General features: G+C 44.7%; 1 long non-coding RNA gene across 1 annotated transcript; it reads left to right on the forward strand.

The window, feature by feature from the left end:
* Positions 1-6101: 6101 nt before the first annotated feature.
* Positions 6102-7281, forward strand: LOC125541498. The gene is made up of 3 exons (XR_007297558.1): positions 6102-6323; positions 6403-6657; positions 7220-7281. It is a non-coding gene; the product is annotated as an uncharacterized LOC125541498 (long non-coding RNA).
* Positions 7282-15694: the final 8413 nt, after the last annotated feature.

The following is a 15694-nucleotide window of genomic DNA, read 5'->3' on the forward strand; positions in this document are numbered from 1 at the left end:
GCGTTCGAGTTCGTATTCCTCGGCCGCAAGGACTTCCTTCCATTTGTCGGCTAGCAAGTCTTGATCAGCTCTAAGCTGTTGTTGTTTTTTCTTAAGGCTACTCGCTGTGGCCATAAGCCTGCGCTTAAAGTGCTCTTGTTCGACGGGATCCTCAGGCACGACAAATTCGTCGTCGCCGAGGCTTGCCTCGTCTTCGGAGGGAGGCATGTAATTATCATCCTCTTCTTCTCTGTCTGCCGCTCTCTCAGGGGGGCTGGCTTCTCCATCCTCCTGCGCTGAATCTTGTTGGAGGGAATTGTCTTCGGCACTGTTCGGGGTGTTATTATCTCCCGTGCCGGCATCACCATTTTTGCTTTGGCGGGACTTAGAGCGGCGGCACTGACGTTGGCGCTTGGGTTGCTTCTTGGAGGGGTCATCCCCCGTTGTTCCGTCGCCATTGCCTTCTTTGGGTGTATCCACCATATATATGTCATATGACGAGGTGGCTTTCCAGTGCCCTATAGGCGCTGGTTCATGTTCGTCTCCTACATCGTCGTCCATACCGTCGATGTCTTTGGAGTCGAAGTCGAGCATGTCGGTTATATCATCGACAGTGGCTACGAAGTGGGTGGTGGGTGGGCGTCGAATTTCTTTGTCGTCCGCATCCCAATCCTGTTGGCCATAGTCCGGCCAGGGCTCTCCTGACAAAGACAGAGACCTAAGGGTGAGTGCTGAAAGATATCCGCGGCGGTGAATTCCATGATCGGCGCCCAATCGTATTCGATTGGCAGGGGCGCAGAAGGTTCGGAGTCCGGAAAAGAGTCCGGCACCTTGGAGTCACGGGCTTCGCAGAGGATGAGGCTGGTGTTTGGCTCGATCGCCGTTGAGACTGCAGCCCCGAAGCGGTGTCTAGCCACCCGTCCTCGATCGGCGCAGTTGGCTCCGAGCTAAGGGTCGGAGATGATGCGGGCGCGGCCTCTAGGGTACTGTTTGGCGGCAGAGCTAGGTCATGCCCATCGTGACAGTGCGGCGCGCCCGGCTATGGCTCGAATCCGTCGAAGATCAAGTCTCCGTGGATGTCGGCCGTGTAGTTCAAACTTCCAAATCTGACCTGATGGCCAGGGGCGTAGCTTTCAATCTGCTCCAGATGGCCAAGCGAATTAGCCCGCAGTGCAAAGCCGCCGAACACGAAGATCTGTCCAGGGAGAAAGGTCTCACCCTGGACCGCATCGTTGTTGATGATCGGAGGAGCCATCGGGCCTAAAGGTGACGATACTGAGGAACTCTCAATGAAAGCACCAATGTCGGTGTCAAAATCAGCGGATCTCGGGTAGGGGGTCCCGAACTGTGCGTCTAGGCGGATGGTAACAGGAGACAAGGGGCACAATGTTTTCACCCAGGTTCGGGCCCTCTCGATGGAGGTAAAACCCTACTCCTGCTTGATCAATATTGATGATATGGGTAGTACAAGAGTAGGTCTACCACGAGATCAAAGAGGCTAAACCCTAGAAGCTAGCCTATGGTATGATTGTTGTTCGTCCTATGGACTAAAACCCTCCAGATTATATAGACACCAGAGAGGGCTAGGGTTACACAGAGTCGTTTACAATGGGAGGATATCTACATATCCATATTGCCAAGCTTGCCTTCCACGCCAAGGAAAGTCCCATTCGGACACGGGACGAAGTCTTCAATCTTATATCTTCATAGTCCGAGAGTCCGGCCAAAGGTTATAGTCTGGCTATCCGGACACCCCCTAATCCAGGACTCCCTCAGTTACCCACCACAACTAGAAATGATGTGCCCACCCCAACAAGAAATTATGTGCCCACCACACCACACACGCAATCGGCCACTAAGAAAATAAGCATATACAATAGTACAATGTTATGCATGAAAGTTAATTGCATGGTGCATCCAAAAATATTTGTTCTGCATTGTGAATGTTTATAGTTTCTCCTAAAATATTAGTCACGGGAAAGAGAAACGAAGGGAATATCTCTCCTTGTCTCCACCGGACACCCCCTCTTTCTACACCACTTTCACGTACGCACACAAACTATCTCTTGGCCCTCTGAAAGTATGCATGCCCATGACACATTCACGCATGACGGTCAGTGTATTTCAAGCGAAAGCACTATACGGTCGGTGGACTTCAGAATATGCTCATTACGGTCACCGTATATATTCTCGTGGTGATTATACGGTATCTAGCTCACGATACGTCTCCATATTTTGTTGATGACACTGATGGACATTGTATTTGATGCGTGCTCCGTATTTTGTTGATGACACTTACGATCATTGTATTTGAAGCGAAAGCATGATATGGTCACTAGACTTCAGAATAAGCTCATCACGGTCGGCATATACATTTTGGGGTGCTAACCAACCTGTGGTTGGATGGCTAGGAGGACAATGGTTTCTCGAGCCCACTAGGGTTAAAGTCCTGGTGCTCGCATTTATCATGGGTTAATTTCAGTATTTTTCCGGCGATGTGCGTTCAGTGGGAGGAGACGTTCCACTCGACTACGAGGCACCTATGGTGACTTCGTAAAATCTCAAGATCATATGCTGGCTCACTCTCTCGAAGGTGCTCATAGGGGTAGGGTCTCTGTGTGTGCGCTTATAGCGGTGAGTGCTTGCGCGTACATATGAGCGCTTGCGTCTGTACCATGTTAAAAAAATACATGCCGTGATTATATGGTCACTGACTCACCTGTACAACTCCGTATTTTGTTGATGACACAATCAATTCACCAATCAAACGTTCCACTTGGCGCAACTAGTGTTGCACCATCGGGGCGCGTAACCGTGGGGCCCACCTGTCAACGCGTATATGAAAGAATGAAATGGTAGTTTGAGTCTATATTGTGTTGATAAAACACATTTTAGGGTGATCCTACGGTCACTGGCTCAACATACAGCTCCGTAATTTGTTGATGACACGATCAATTAACCAGTCAAACGGTCCACATTCAGCAGCGCACATTACCATAGGGCCCACCTGTCAGCACGTATATGAAGGACGGAAATGGTAATAAATTAGTGGTCGGTGGGGATTCGAAATTGTGAGACCTCTGGTTGGCAGTCGCCGGCGGTGGGGGCGCGGTGATTGGGCGGTGGCATGGGGATCGCCGGAGAAAAAGCTCAGCGCGGGGGGGGGGGGGGCGGGGGGGGGGGGGGACTGGGGGGGGGGGGGTTTCGGGGAGGGGGGGGCGGCGTGGCCGCGCGGGCCGGCCGCGGGCGGCGGTGCCTGGCAGCTCACAGGGTGGATGTTGAAGATAAACTGCAGGCCCTTGATTTCGTATCCAACGGCTGGAAAATCTACTGACCAGAGATGAAAAAGTCAGTCGACCGACATGTATCCTTACCCCACACGTACACATGCAGGCATGCAACACTCGCATGAACACACGCACACATGCAGGCATGCAACACTGATAGGTACACATAACGAACACACGCACGCATGAAGGCATGCAACACTGACACGTACACATGCACTCACGAACACACGCACGTACGCACAAGTGCATGCAACACTGAAACAGACCACATGCATGCACGCAACACTCGCACGCTTGCATGCACACCACACACGCCGCAAGACACACGCTCAACCTATACGTGCATGCACCCTTTGTTAAGGACATGGATTGTTAAGGGTATTAATCAACCTTATATTTTTTTTTGTAAGGTTTAATCAATCTTATATGTGATAAGCAGAACATTGATGTTTGCAGTGGTCTTTATGAATCACAGCGTATCGAACGGGCTATCAACGTATATATGAAAATTTTAAAATTCTCTTACATTATATAGTAGGCTTATCTAGATGAAATAGATGACGTCACACTCAATGAACAATCATCGGTTTATGAAATGCCCGCTTGTGACCGCCTTGGCCCACCAAAAGTTCCGTTGTCGTGCACTGCTTGCGTTGGGTCACTGACATGCATGCCATGTACCCAAAGATCCCACACGTCAGTGGAAGAACGGTGCGGTGTCGTACGTCAGATTCGAGGGTGCCACTCGATACATGCCCGGCTGAACATGCCTCCTTGCCGCATTCAAACACCTCCATAAACCCGTGTGGAAGCCGAGAAACCCACTCCTGACACACATCCGTTCATGACCGGGCCAGCATTAAATGCAATGCCGGCCGAGTGATGACCCACAAGTGTAGGGGATAAATCGTAGCCTTTTCGATAAGTAAGAGTGTCGAACCCAACAAGGAGCAGAAGGAAATGATAAGCAGTTTTCAGTAAGGTATTCTCTGCAAGCACTGAAATTATCGGTGACAGATAGTTTTGTGATAAGGTAATTTGTAACGAGTAGCAAGTAATAAAAGTAAATAAGGTGCAGCAAGATGGCCCAATCCTTTTTTTAGCAAAGGACAAGCCTGGACAAACTCTTATATGAAGGAAAGCGCTCCTGAGGACACATGGGAATTATCGTCAAGCTAGTTTTCATCACGATCATATGATTCGCGTTCGGTACTTTGATTATTTGATATGTGGGTGGACCGGTGCTAGGGCACTGTCCTTACTTGGACAAGCATCCCAATTATGATTAACTCCTATTGCAAGCATCTGCAACTACAGCAAAAGTATTAAGGTAAACCTAACCATAGCATGAAACATATGGATGCAAATCAGCCCCTTACGAAGCAATGCATAAACTAGGGTTTAAGCTTCTGTCACTCTAGCAACCCACCATCTACTTATTACTTCACAATGCCTCCCCGTAGGCCCAAACAATGGCGAAGTGTCATGTAGTCGATGTTCACATGACACCACTAGAGGGATGACAACATACATTTCATCAAAATATCGAACGAATACCAAATTCACATGACTAATAATAGCAAAACTTCTCCCATGTCCTCAAGAACAAATGTAACTACTCACAAAGCATATTCATGTTCATAATCAGAGGGGTATTAATATGCATAATGGATTTGAACATATGATCTTCCACCAAGTAAACCAACTAGCATCAACTACAAGGAGTAATCAACACTACTAGCAACCCTCAGGTACCAATTTGAGGTTTGGATACAAAGATTGGATACAATAGATGAACTAGGGTTTGAGATGAGATGGTGCTGGTGAAGATGTTGATGGAGATTGAACCCCTCCCGATGAGAGGATCGTTGGTGATGACGATGGTGATGATTTCCCCCTCCCTGAGGGAAGTTTCCCCGACAGAAAAGCTCCGCCAGAGCCCTAGATTGGTTCCGCCAAGGTTCCGCTCATGGCGGCGGAGTCTCGTCGCGAAAGCTTGCTTATGATTTTTTTCCTCAACGAAAGACTCCATATAGCAGAAGATGGGCATCGGAGGGCCACCAGGGGGGCCACGAGGCAGGGGGCGCGCCCCCACCCTCGTGGCCAGGGTGTGGCCCCCCTATAACATCCCAAATTTTCAGATTTGGAATGCTAATAGGATCATTCTTTGTCATCATGATTTCTATGCATATTTGAATTATTATTATTTTTGTTTATTCAAAGTGTTTTCCAACTCAAGGCAAAAATATTTGGAGTGGAGATAATATGACTTCTCCCCTATTAATTATATTCGGAAAATGCTAAGAATATATTCTGGTGTCTACCTAAATTATTTTTGTCTTTATAGAAACTCAAAATTGTTTTATAGTGGTTATTATGTTGTTCTTTATGTGCTTGCATTGCATAAAATATAATTTTTCAAAAGTGCATATGTGTTTTAAAAATGTTCACAATAGTCGATATTAGTAGTAGGGCCAATTCCATTTTCCCCCCTAACTTTGTCCCGACCTCATCTTTACCCCATTTTTCCATATTAGTAGTAATGTTTTTACTCTGTGTTCTGGTATTTTTAGGAAGTGATCTTCTATTTTATTTTTAGCCAAATAGACCTTCCGTTCAGTATAATTACTCAGGCAGATATTACTGTTCGTATGGGCTTGGACAGTCGCAGCCCATTTCTATTCCTCGCCCAGTGCGCTGAGGCAGCAGCAGCATAGCGACAGCAAGCCGGCCATCTCGGCGCAGCAGAGCCCACCCCGCAGCCTTACTTTTTTTCTCTTTTCTTCCCTGTTCCGCTGACTACCGTGGCCCGCCTGTCATCTCCCTCCCGAAGCCGTGTTTGTCAGGAACACCTGTAGCTGCCGCACCCGACCTCAGTCGGATCGATCGATCTGCTGCCCCTCGCCCCGTCCTAACTCCATATATATACTCCCCACGTCCGGCTTGTCCGATTTTTCGCCAAAATCGCGGTCTCCCGTGCCCTAGGTTGATTTCGCGATCTCGCCGGAGTTCCACCGCTGCTGACCTGCGCCGTCATCGTTTCCGTCGCCTACAGTGGGTCCCAGCACCTCCTCTTGCCCCTGTTAATTTCGCCATGATCTCCTCTATCGCCTTGACCCACTATCTCGCACAGGGGAGTACCGAACCGAGCGCAAGGACCTCGATCCGAAGATCACAGCCACCGCCCGAGCTCCAGCCACCCTCTGCCGTCAACCCCGTTCGCCACCGACGCCTCTGAGGACTTCTTCGAGACCGCAGCCGAGCTCCGCGCCCCATACGCTACCCTCCGGAGTCTCGAGACCACCGGAGCAGGCGCCACCATCGCCGCCCGAGCTGTCGCGCCGCTGTTTTGTCCAAGTCCGGCCGCCCCAGCCTCTGTTCCTCTCCGGTGAGCTACCCTTAGCCGCCCGATCTCTCTCTAATGGTCCAGATTAAATCATGTCCTGTTTTTTCCCTCTCGAATAGGTATGCGTTGTTTAGCCATCGCAGTGAACACCCTCCAGTCAATCAGCATGCGCCACGTGGCAACGCCACAGCAGCGACGGCAGTTCTTCCCAGAACGCTTTTATGGCATAATTGTTCTTTGCAGATTTCATATCAAATTTTCATTTAGGTTTATCTTGAGAGCCGTAACTCCAAATTCATAGATTCTTTTTCCTGTGTACTCGTAGTGACCAGGAGAATATTGAAGAACAAAAGTTTCACATTTTTGAAAAGTTCAAATTTGAATTTGTTTAAATTTGAATTCAAACTTCCGGAGGCCATATCTTTCAAACTGTTGATCCAAATTAGTTGATTCTTTTTGCATTGTGATCCTACCAGCATGTAGATAATATATACCTACTAATATGTTCTATTATTTAAGTCTTCATTTGAATTCGTTGCTGTTTACTTTATTTTAGTGTTATGTGAGCATAGTTTATTTATCGTTGCCTCCATTAATCGTATAGATTGTCTGGAGTGTGAAGCGGATCGGAATTAATCGCTAGAGTACTTCAGCACCTTTCAAGGCAAGTTTACACTTTTGGTTATGCTCACCCTATATTCTGCTATGCATGTATGGTTCTTATGCTATGATATATATGTTTGGTTGATCATTATATTTAGTGCTGCCATGTTTTGGTGTTGATTGTGTTATGTGATGGTGTGATCAACTTTATGGTAGACGTGGGCATGTGTCGAGTGATCCATGAAAGTGGTGAGTGTTTATAGCCGTAGGCTCGGGATTATTAACCAGGTGAATGCGTCACTGGCAGAGCGCTCTATTGTCCCTAGAGAATGCGCCATTGACAGAGCGCACTTGAGGTGAGGTTTAGTTTTCGGAATTTAAATCAGGTGAATGCGTCCTTGGCAGAGCGCTCTATTGTTCCTAGAGAATGCGCCACTGACAGAGCGCACTTGAGACATACTTCTGAAGTTCTTGTCATGTTTATTTAGAATCTTTGGGTTATCTTGGGCGAGTAAATATTAGAGACGGTTGTGAGTTCAGGTAGTGGAGGTAGGTGAAGACATTCTTCTCCAAACTAACTTGTGTGTTTTGTTTGTCATACATTGCTTTGTGGAGGTAGGTTTGCTATATCATATTGTGTGATTTGCCAATACATTCAATGTACTGACCCTTTGTGGCTGCAACTTATTATGTTGCAGGATTTTCAGATGATCAGTGAGATACAGTAGGGTCGCGAGCCTTCACCCAACATGTTCTCCAGTGGGCATTGATGGACTCGTCATTTATTATGCTACCTTTCCGCTGTTATTGTTGAATAAAGTTAGCTATGTGCTACTCAGTTTGTAATACTTTATGAATTCTGAATCATACGTTGTAGTAAATGATGCACTTGTTATTTGATATTCATATGTATTGTGTGTGCTAGCGGGTCGATCCAGGGACTGGCACAGTGAGCACAGAGACATCGAATCTTATCAGATTTGGGTCGTTACACCCCCTCTGGAACTTCTTGCGCTCAGTTTTTTTATATATTCTGGAAATAGCTTCCATGAAGTTTCAGGACTTTTGGAGCTGTGCGGAATAGATCTCTAATATTTGCTCCTTTTCCAGCCCAGAATCCCAGCTCCCGGCATTCTCCCTCTTCATGTAAACCTTGTAAAATAAGAGAGAATAGGCATAAGTATTGTGACATAATGTGTAATAACAGCCCATAATGCAATAAATATCGATATAAAAGCATGATGTAAAATGGACGTATCAACTCCCCCAAGCTTAGACCTCGCTTGTCCTCAAGCGAAAGCCGAAATCGAAAAATATGTCCACATGTTTAGAGATATAGGTGTCGATAAAAATAAAATACGGACATGAGGGCATCATGATTATTCATAGAACAACAACATGTATATATATATTGTCATATTATCTCTTATGCTAAAGTAACAATTCAATCACAATTTCAAGTATGAATCATAAACTAGCTTGAGAACCACCAAACTCTAATCTCAGTCATTGAGGCAATTGCAATTTATCATAACATAGGAAAGAGTCAATATAAGAGCTTTTCAGCAAGTCCACATACTCAACCATCTTTTAGTCTTTCACAATTGCTAACACTCACGCAATATTTATGGGTATGAAGTTTTAATCGGACACAGAGAAAGATAGGGGCTTATAGTTTTGCCTCCCAACGTTTTACCTCAAGGGTAATGTCAACAATAATAGTTCGTGTGGACTCACACCCAATTAGCTATATATATCAAGATCTTTCCAACACATTATTCTTGCCAAAGGATAAAATGTCAAAAGGAAAGGTGAAGATCACCATGACTCTTATGTGAGGTAGAAGATAAAAGTAAAAGATAGGCCCTTCGCAGAGGGAAGCAGAGGTTGTCATGCGCTTTTATGGTTGGATGCACAAAATCTTAATGCAAAAAACGTCACTTTATATTGCCACTTGTGATATGGACCTTTATTATGCAGTCTGTCGCTTTTATTTCTTCCATATCACAAGATCGTATAAAGCTTAGTTTCTCCGCACTAATAAGTCATACATATTTAGAGAGCAATTTTTATTGCTTGCACCGATGACAACTTACTTGAAGGATCTTACTCAATCCATAGGTAGATATGGTGGACTCTGATGGCAAAATTGGGTTTAGGGATATTTGGAAGCAAAAGTAGTATTTCTACTTGGTGCAAAGAAAATGGCTAGCAAGAGAGGGAAAGGCAAGCTCAACATGTTGGATGATCCATGATAATATAATTTATCTCAGATGAAAGAAAACATAACCCATTACGTTGTCTTCCTTGTCCAACGTCAACTCTTAGCATGTCATACTTTAATGAGTGCTCACAATCATAAAAGATGTCCAAGATAGTATATTTATATGTGAACCTCTCTTTCTTTATTACTTCTTATTAATTGCAACGATGACCAAAACTATGTTTGTCAACTCTCAACAACTTTTATTCATCATACTCTTTATATGTGAGCTCATTACTCTCCATAAGATCCATATGATCTCTTTATTTCTTTTTATTATTTCTCTTTTTATTTTATCCCCTCAAGATCATAGCAAAATAATCAAGCCCTTGACTCAACACTAATCTTTATTATATAGCTCACAGACTCGATTACATAGAGGGATCATAAAGCAAAACTAACAACTAGATCATACTAAAACTTTATTCTACTAGATCAAGATATTATCAAAAGGATCGAACTAAGAAAAACGGTAAATATAAAAGTGATGGTGATACGATACCGGGGGACTCCCCCAAGCTTGACAGTCGCCAAGGGGAGTGCCCATTCCAGATACTCAGTTCTTCTTTGTTGGTGGAGAAGGTGGAGTTGTTGATGATGTAGGCTTGTCGTCCCTCTTCCAAGGCATAGGCTCACCATCATAGAAGGATGATCGAGTCTCCCGAATCCTCAAATCTGCAGCCAAACTCATCCTCTTGAATCTATATTCATCTCACAGTTTTGGTTTTGCAGGTCATAGATCTGGGCTTGGAGGTGCTCGATTTTCTCATGAAGCTCGAAGATGGCCTCCCCAATGTCCTTAACGTCCAGCTTGTGGTTGTTGGTGAACTCCGTGATCATAATGTGATTGGAGTCGAGTGCATGCTCCACCATCTCCTGACACTTGAAAACTTGTTGCTCCAATGCCTCGAGCCTTGCCTTCGTGCTTCCGGTCCTCCTTGGTCCCTCAGCACCGCGGATGTGCAACAACCCCTCACGCATCTCAATGGTTTGAGGGTGTTGCAGCACCTCCGCGAGGTAGGGGTTGATGACCTTCTCGAAGAACTTGTCCTTGGGGGCACTTGAAGACGACATGACGACCTACATCTGTCAGAAAAACAGCTCGAAACAAAGACAAGAGATATTTGCATGGTACGGTGGTCAAAACCTTCGAGAGATTATATAATGAATGTTTACCGACCAAAAGAAGTATCATGTAAGAAAACGGAGTCCAGAGAGCACACGAGGTGCCCATGAGGTAGGGGGGCGCGCCTCCCACCCTCGTGGAAGCCTCGTGTCCTTCCCGGACTGCTTCTTATTTTCCTATTTTCTTAAATATTCCAAAACGAAGAAATATTGCCATTAGAACTGTTTTGGAGTCGGTTTACTTACCGTACCATGTACCTATTCCTTTTCGGAGTCTAAAACGTTCCAGAAAGTGTCCCTTATGTATTCCTCCGGGGTTACGGTTTCAATAATATTAGTTTCAACATTTATGGGATTACCTGATATATAATGTTTGATTCTTTGACCGTTCACCACCCTCGGATTTGTGCCTTCGAAGTTGTTGATTTTCATGGCACCGGAACGATAGACCTCCTCGATAACGTAAGGACCTTCCCATTTGGAGAGAAGTTTTCCTGCAAAAAAAATCTTAAACGAGAGTTGTATAGAAAGACATAATCACCTACATTGAACTCATGATTTTGTATCATTTTATCATGCCATCTTTAACTTTTTCTTTAAACAGCTTGGCATTCTCATAGGCCTGGGTTCTCCATTCATCAAGTGAGCTAATGTCAACTTACCTCTTCCCACCGGCAAGTTTGAAATCATAATTGATCTCTTTAATGGCCCAACATGCCTTATGTTCTAGCTCAAGAGGTAAGTGACATGCTTTACCATAAACCATTTTATACGGAGACATGCCCATAGGGTTTTTATATGCAGTTCTATAGGCCCATAATGCATCATCAAGTTTCTTGGACCAATTCTTTCTACATCTATTAATAGTCTTTTGCAAGATTAATTTGAGCTCTCTGTTACTCAATTCTACTTGACCACTAGATTGTGGGTGATAAGGAGATGCAATTCTATGATTAACATCATACTTAGTAAGCATTTTACGAAAGTTACCATGAATAAATTGTGAACCACCATCAGTCATTAAGTATCTAGGGACTCCAAACCTCGGGAAAATAACTTCTTTAAGCATCTTAATAGAGCTATTATGATCAGCACTACCAGTTGGAATAGCTTCTACCCACTTGGTAACGTAATCAACAGGAACTAAAATATGTGTATACCCATTAGAGGAAGGAAAGGGTCCCATATAATCAAAGCCCCAAACATCAAATGGTTCAATAACAAGTGAATAATTCATAGGCATTTCTTGACGTCTACTAATATTACCAATTCTTTGACATTCACCACAAGACAAGACAAACTTACGGGCATCCTTGAAGAGAGTAGGCCAATAAAAACCGGATTGCAATACATTGTGTGCAGTTCTATCTCCAACATGGTGTCCTCCATAGGCTTCGGAGTGACACCTGCGTAAGATCTGTTCCTGTTCATGCTCAGCTACACAACGTCTAATAATACCATCTACTCCTTCTTTATAAAGATGTGGGTCATCCCAAAAGTAATGTCTCAAATCATAGAAGAACTTTTTCTTTTGCTGGTATGTGAAACTAGGTGGTATAAATTTAGAAACAATATAATTAGCATAATCAGCATACCATGGAGCAGTTCGAGAAGCATTTATGACATTTAATTGTTCATCAGGAAAGCTATCATCAATAGGTAGTGGGTCATCAAGAACATTGTAGCGACCCGACCTCAACCGGTCAAGCCTCTGTGTATCCGTGCCATCCCTGGATCGGTATGCTGGCACACACAGTACATCAATGTATATCTCAAAGTGCAATCACATGTATAAATAACGTAAAACTGATATATACCTCATAAGTCTCAGCGGAAACAAACATAAGGGTGTGGAGTCCATCAACGCCAACGGCAAGTTGAGTGTAGACCGTAGCCCTACAACGTAACTCTTACTCGTCGTAGAAAATTCCTACAACATAAGACGTTGCAGCCCTGTAGGTCAGTACATTGAATGTACTGGCAAGTCACATCATAAGAATAATGAACCTATTTGTACATGCAATTTGGCTGGTGGAAAGCTCTAAGTTTAGTTTTTGCATAAAGCTAGTTTTTCCCTAGAATAAAAGATATTATTCTAACACTATTGTAAGCATAGGATGAGTTGGCAAACCCAACTCAATCCATTCCCAAAGTTTTATTTAAAACCCAACTGTTTAATTAAGAGTGATGAGATCTCCCAGCATTTCCACTAGTAGATGCTCAAATTGTCCGTAACCGGGGACACGGCTAATCGATTAGGTTTTAACACTCTGCAGAGGTTTGTGCACTTTTCCCCACAAGACTCGATCGCCTCCCTTGAAGTTCTCGCACTACCTGGCGTTTGAGAACAGGATGACTGAGACATAGTCTTTCGAAAATATTCCCCCTTAACCCACAGATAGGCCGGTACACCTACTCATTCTACATCTGCTAGCCCATCCCAGAAGGGGTCACACTAACTACTCAACTAAGCCAGAGCCCATATTGGCTTGTGGCTGCACATGTAAGCTTCTAGACATGAGAATACGATTGATCTCTTTGAGCCTAGGCGGCCGACCACCAGTGGTGCACCACCATGGATTAACCATGCATGCTCCCACCGTACTTCGCCACCATTCAAACCAAATACCGCCCAAGTAGTTCGTTTACAAGTGTTGGTCCTGATTACTACTTTGTCACTCATGTCTCACCATGTTCGCTTCCCTAATCATGTCTATATTTAGCAAGGCAAAAATAAACTTACACGGTGGTGACAAGGATGTATAGATCAGACCTACCTCAAATGAACTACTAGGTAACGGCATAGCCATCTGGCAACAAAAAATCCTACCATGCAATCCTACCACAAAAGGACTAAGTGCATAATATAAACATAGGTAATTGGAAGAATGGTCAAATGTGAACTTGCCTTGATACTGATAGTTGAATTCTAGAGATCGATAGTACTCGGCTTCGCACTCCAGACAGTCTATCGTCAAAGTAAAATAACATATATAAGCAATCATTCCAGAGAGCAATAACATGCAACACAAAAGACTCAGAAAACCAAATGGAAACCCAACAGACATAACTTGCATGCAAATAGTGCCAGGTGCCAAAAATAAGTGACATAAGGTGCAAAACCGTGATGTGATCTATCGTGCATACTTGGCATAGTAATAAAACTATCATGGACAGATCCTAGGTGTGTGAAAATATGTGACAATGGTCCAAGTGGTAGGGTTTGGCTACGGTGACATGGTGCAAAAAGAATCACACCAATCGGAGCTACGGTTTAGGAGATATGGCCATTTGAAGTTTGAATTAAAATCTGAATAAAGTTCAAATTTTAATTTGGAAAAAGTTTACAAACATGATGCTACTGGATAGACCTAATCATGACGAAGAATTTGCCGCTGGTTTCATCGAATTTGGAGTTACGGTTAAAAAGATACGACTATCCGAAGTTCAGGGACTAATCTATAAAACTCAGGGACTAAACAGAAAAAGAAATAACTGCAAATAGGCCCTGGCCACGTGGCGGATCCTGGCTGGCTGGTAGTGTTCGCGGCTTTGGCTAAACGGCGAACGGCCACTAAATAACTAAAACAGCTACTGCGGCTAAAAAAACTAAAAAAACCAAGATCGGTTTAACTAAACCGATCGGTTTACTAAACTGCGGTTAACCGATCTAATACGAGATAAAAATAGAACAGGGAAGCGAGCAGTCGTCTTACAGAGGCGACGACGACGTACAGGGGCGACGGCGCTGGCGTTGGCCGGTGATGGGGCGGCGACTCCGGCGCTCCTCGGCGACGGGGAAGGAGGCGGCGGGGTCCGGCGCGGCACGGGTGATCCACTGGTGGGGTCGGCGGGCAGCGGGGTGGTCGGGGTCGTGCTGCGCGGGGCGGGCGTCTCTGTGCTCTGGCAATGATGCAGGTCGTCGGGACGGCGTCTCCGGCGAACCTAGGGGCAAAATAAGATGTCAACTAGGTGCAGAAGAACATGGGGAGTAGTTTGACGGAGTTTGAGGCCTCGGGGTGGCTTACAGTCGTCGAGCTCCTCCGGTGAACGGAGCTCCGGCCGGCGAGATCCAAGCGGCAACTGTGGCGACTGCGGATGGTTTGAGGGTGAACGAACTGGCAGAACGGAGAGAGGGGGTCCTGGGGGTTTTATAGGAGCAAGCAGAGGGCTCGGGGTGCAGCGGATAAGCTCTATCCCTAGAGCTTCGGCCGGCGGGTTCGGGCGTGCGCGCACGGTGTCCTGATCCTGTGCTGGGTGAGCGGGAGGTTGGGGATGAGACGAGGCTGGGCCCCATTGGTCAGTCGGTGCGGGTGAGCGAGCGGGAGAGAAGCAAGGGCGGGCAAGCGACGGGCGCTCGGGCGGCCTGGGACGCTGGCCTCCTGATGCTTGCGTGGCTTGCTGCCCTAGCGCTGCGGCTGGGCCTTGGCCTCGTCGGCCCGTGGCTGGGCCGGTGGGCTCGCGCGCGCGTGCGTTTTTTTAAACAGAAAGAAAACTCCAACAGAAGTAAATTAAATAAAAAAATATACATAGGCATATCATATACCAAAATGTTCAGAAAACTACCCCGAATAAGATGAACTATTTTTCAAGTTCAACTAAATTCCATAAAAAATCATAAAAGTCAAACAGTGCTATTATTGCATTTAAAATCAATAAAAATCATTTTTTTAAATAGCAAAATAGTTTCAAATTTAGTTTCTCCTAATTTTCTATTGAAGGGAATCATTTTACCCTTATTTCCATTTATTTATTTTTTTGGAGAAAAATATTTTGAATAGAAAATCAAATAACTCCCAATTGGATTTGAATTTGGAATTTCAAACAACTTCAAATGGAAAGTGAGTTTCAAATAACTTCAAAGTGACTTCCAATTTATTTCTTTGAAACTTCCAACTCTCTTTCTTCAAATATGAAGAAGTCATTTTATCTTCCCTCATGAACTCATTGAGTTGCTTAAAGTTTCTAAATTTGTAATCTTTCAAATGGAAATTCAAATCATTTTTGAACCCCTTTTCATTTCTTCAAATGGAAGAAGTCATATCATCTTCACTCTAGGGTTTTTTGATGAAATACATTTGAATCCAT

This window comes from Triticum urartu, chromosome 2, assembly GCF_003073215.2.
Source record: "Triticum urartu cultivar G1812 chromosome 2, Tu2.1, whole genome shotgun sequence".
NCBI classification, from domain to species: domain Eukaryota; kingdom Viridiplantae; phylum Streptophyta; class Magnoliopsida; order Poales; family Poaceae; genus Triticum; species Triticum urartu.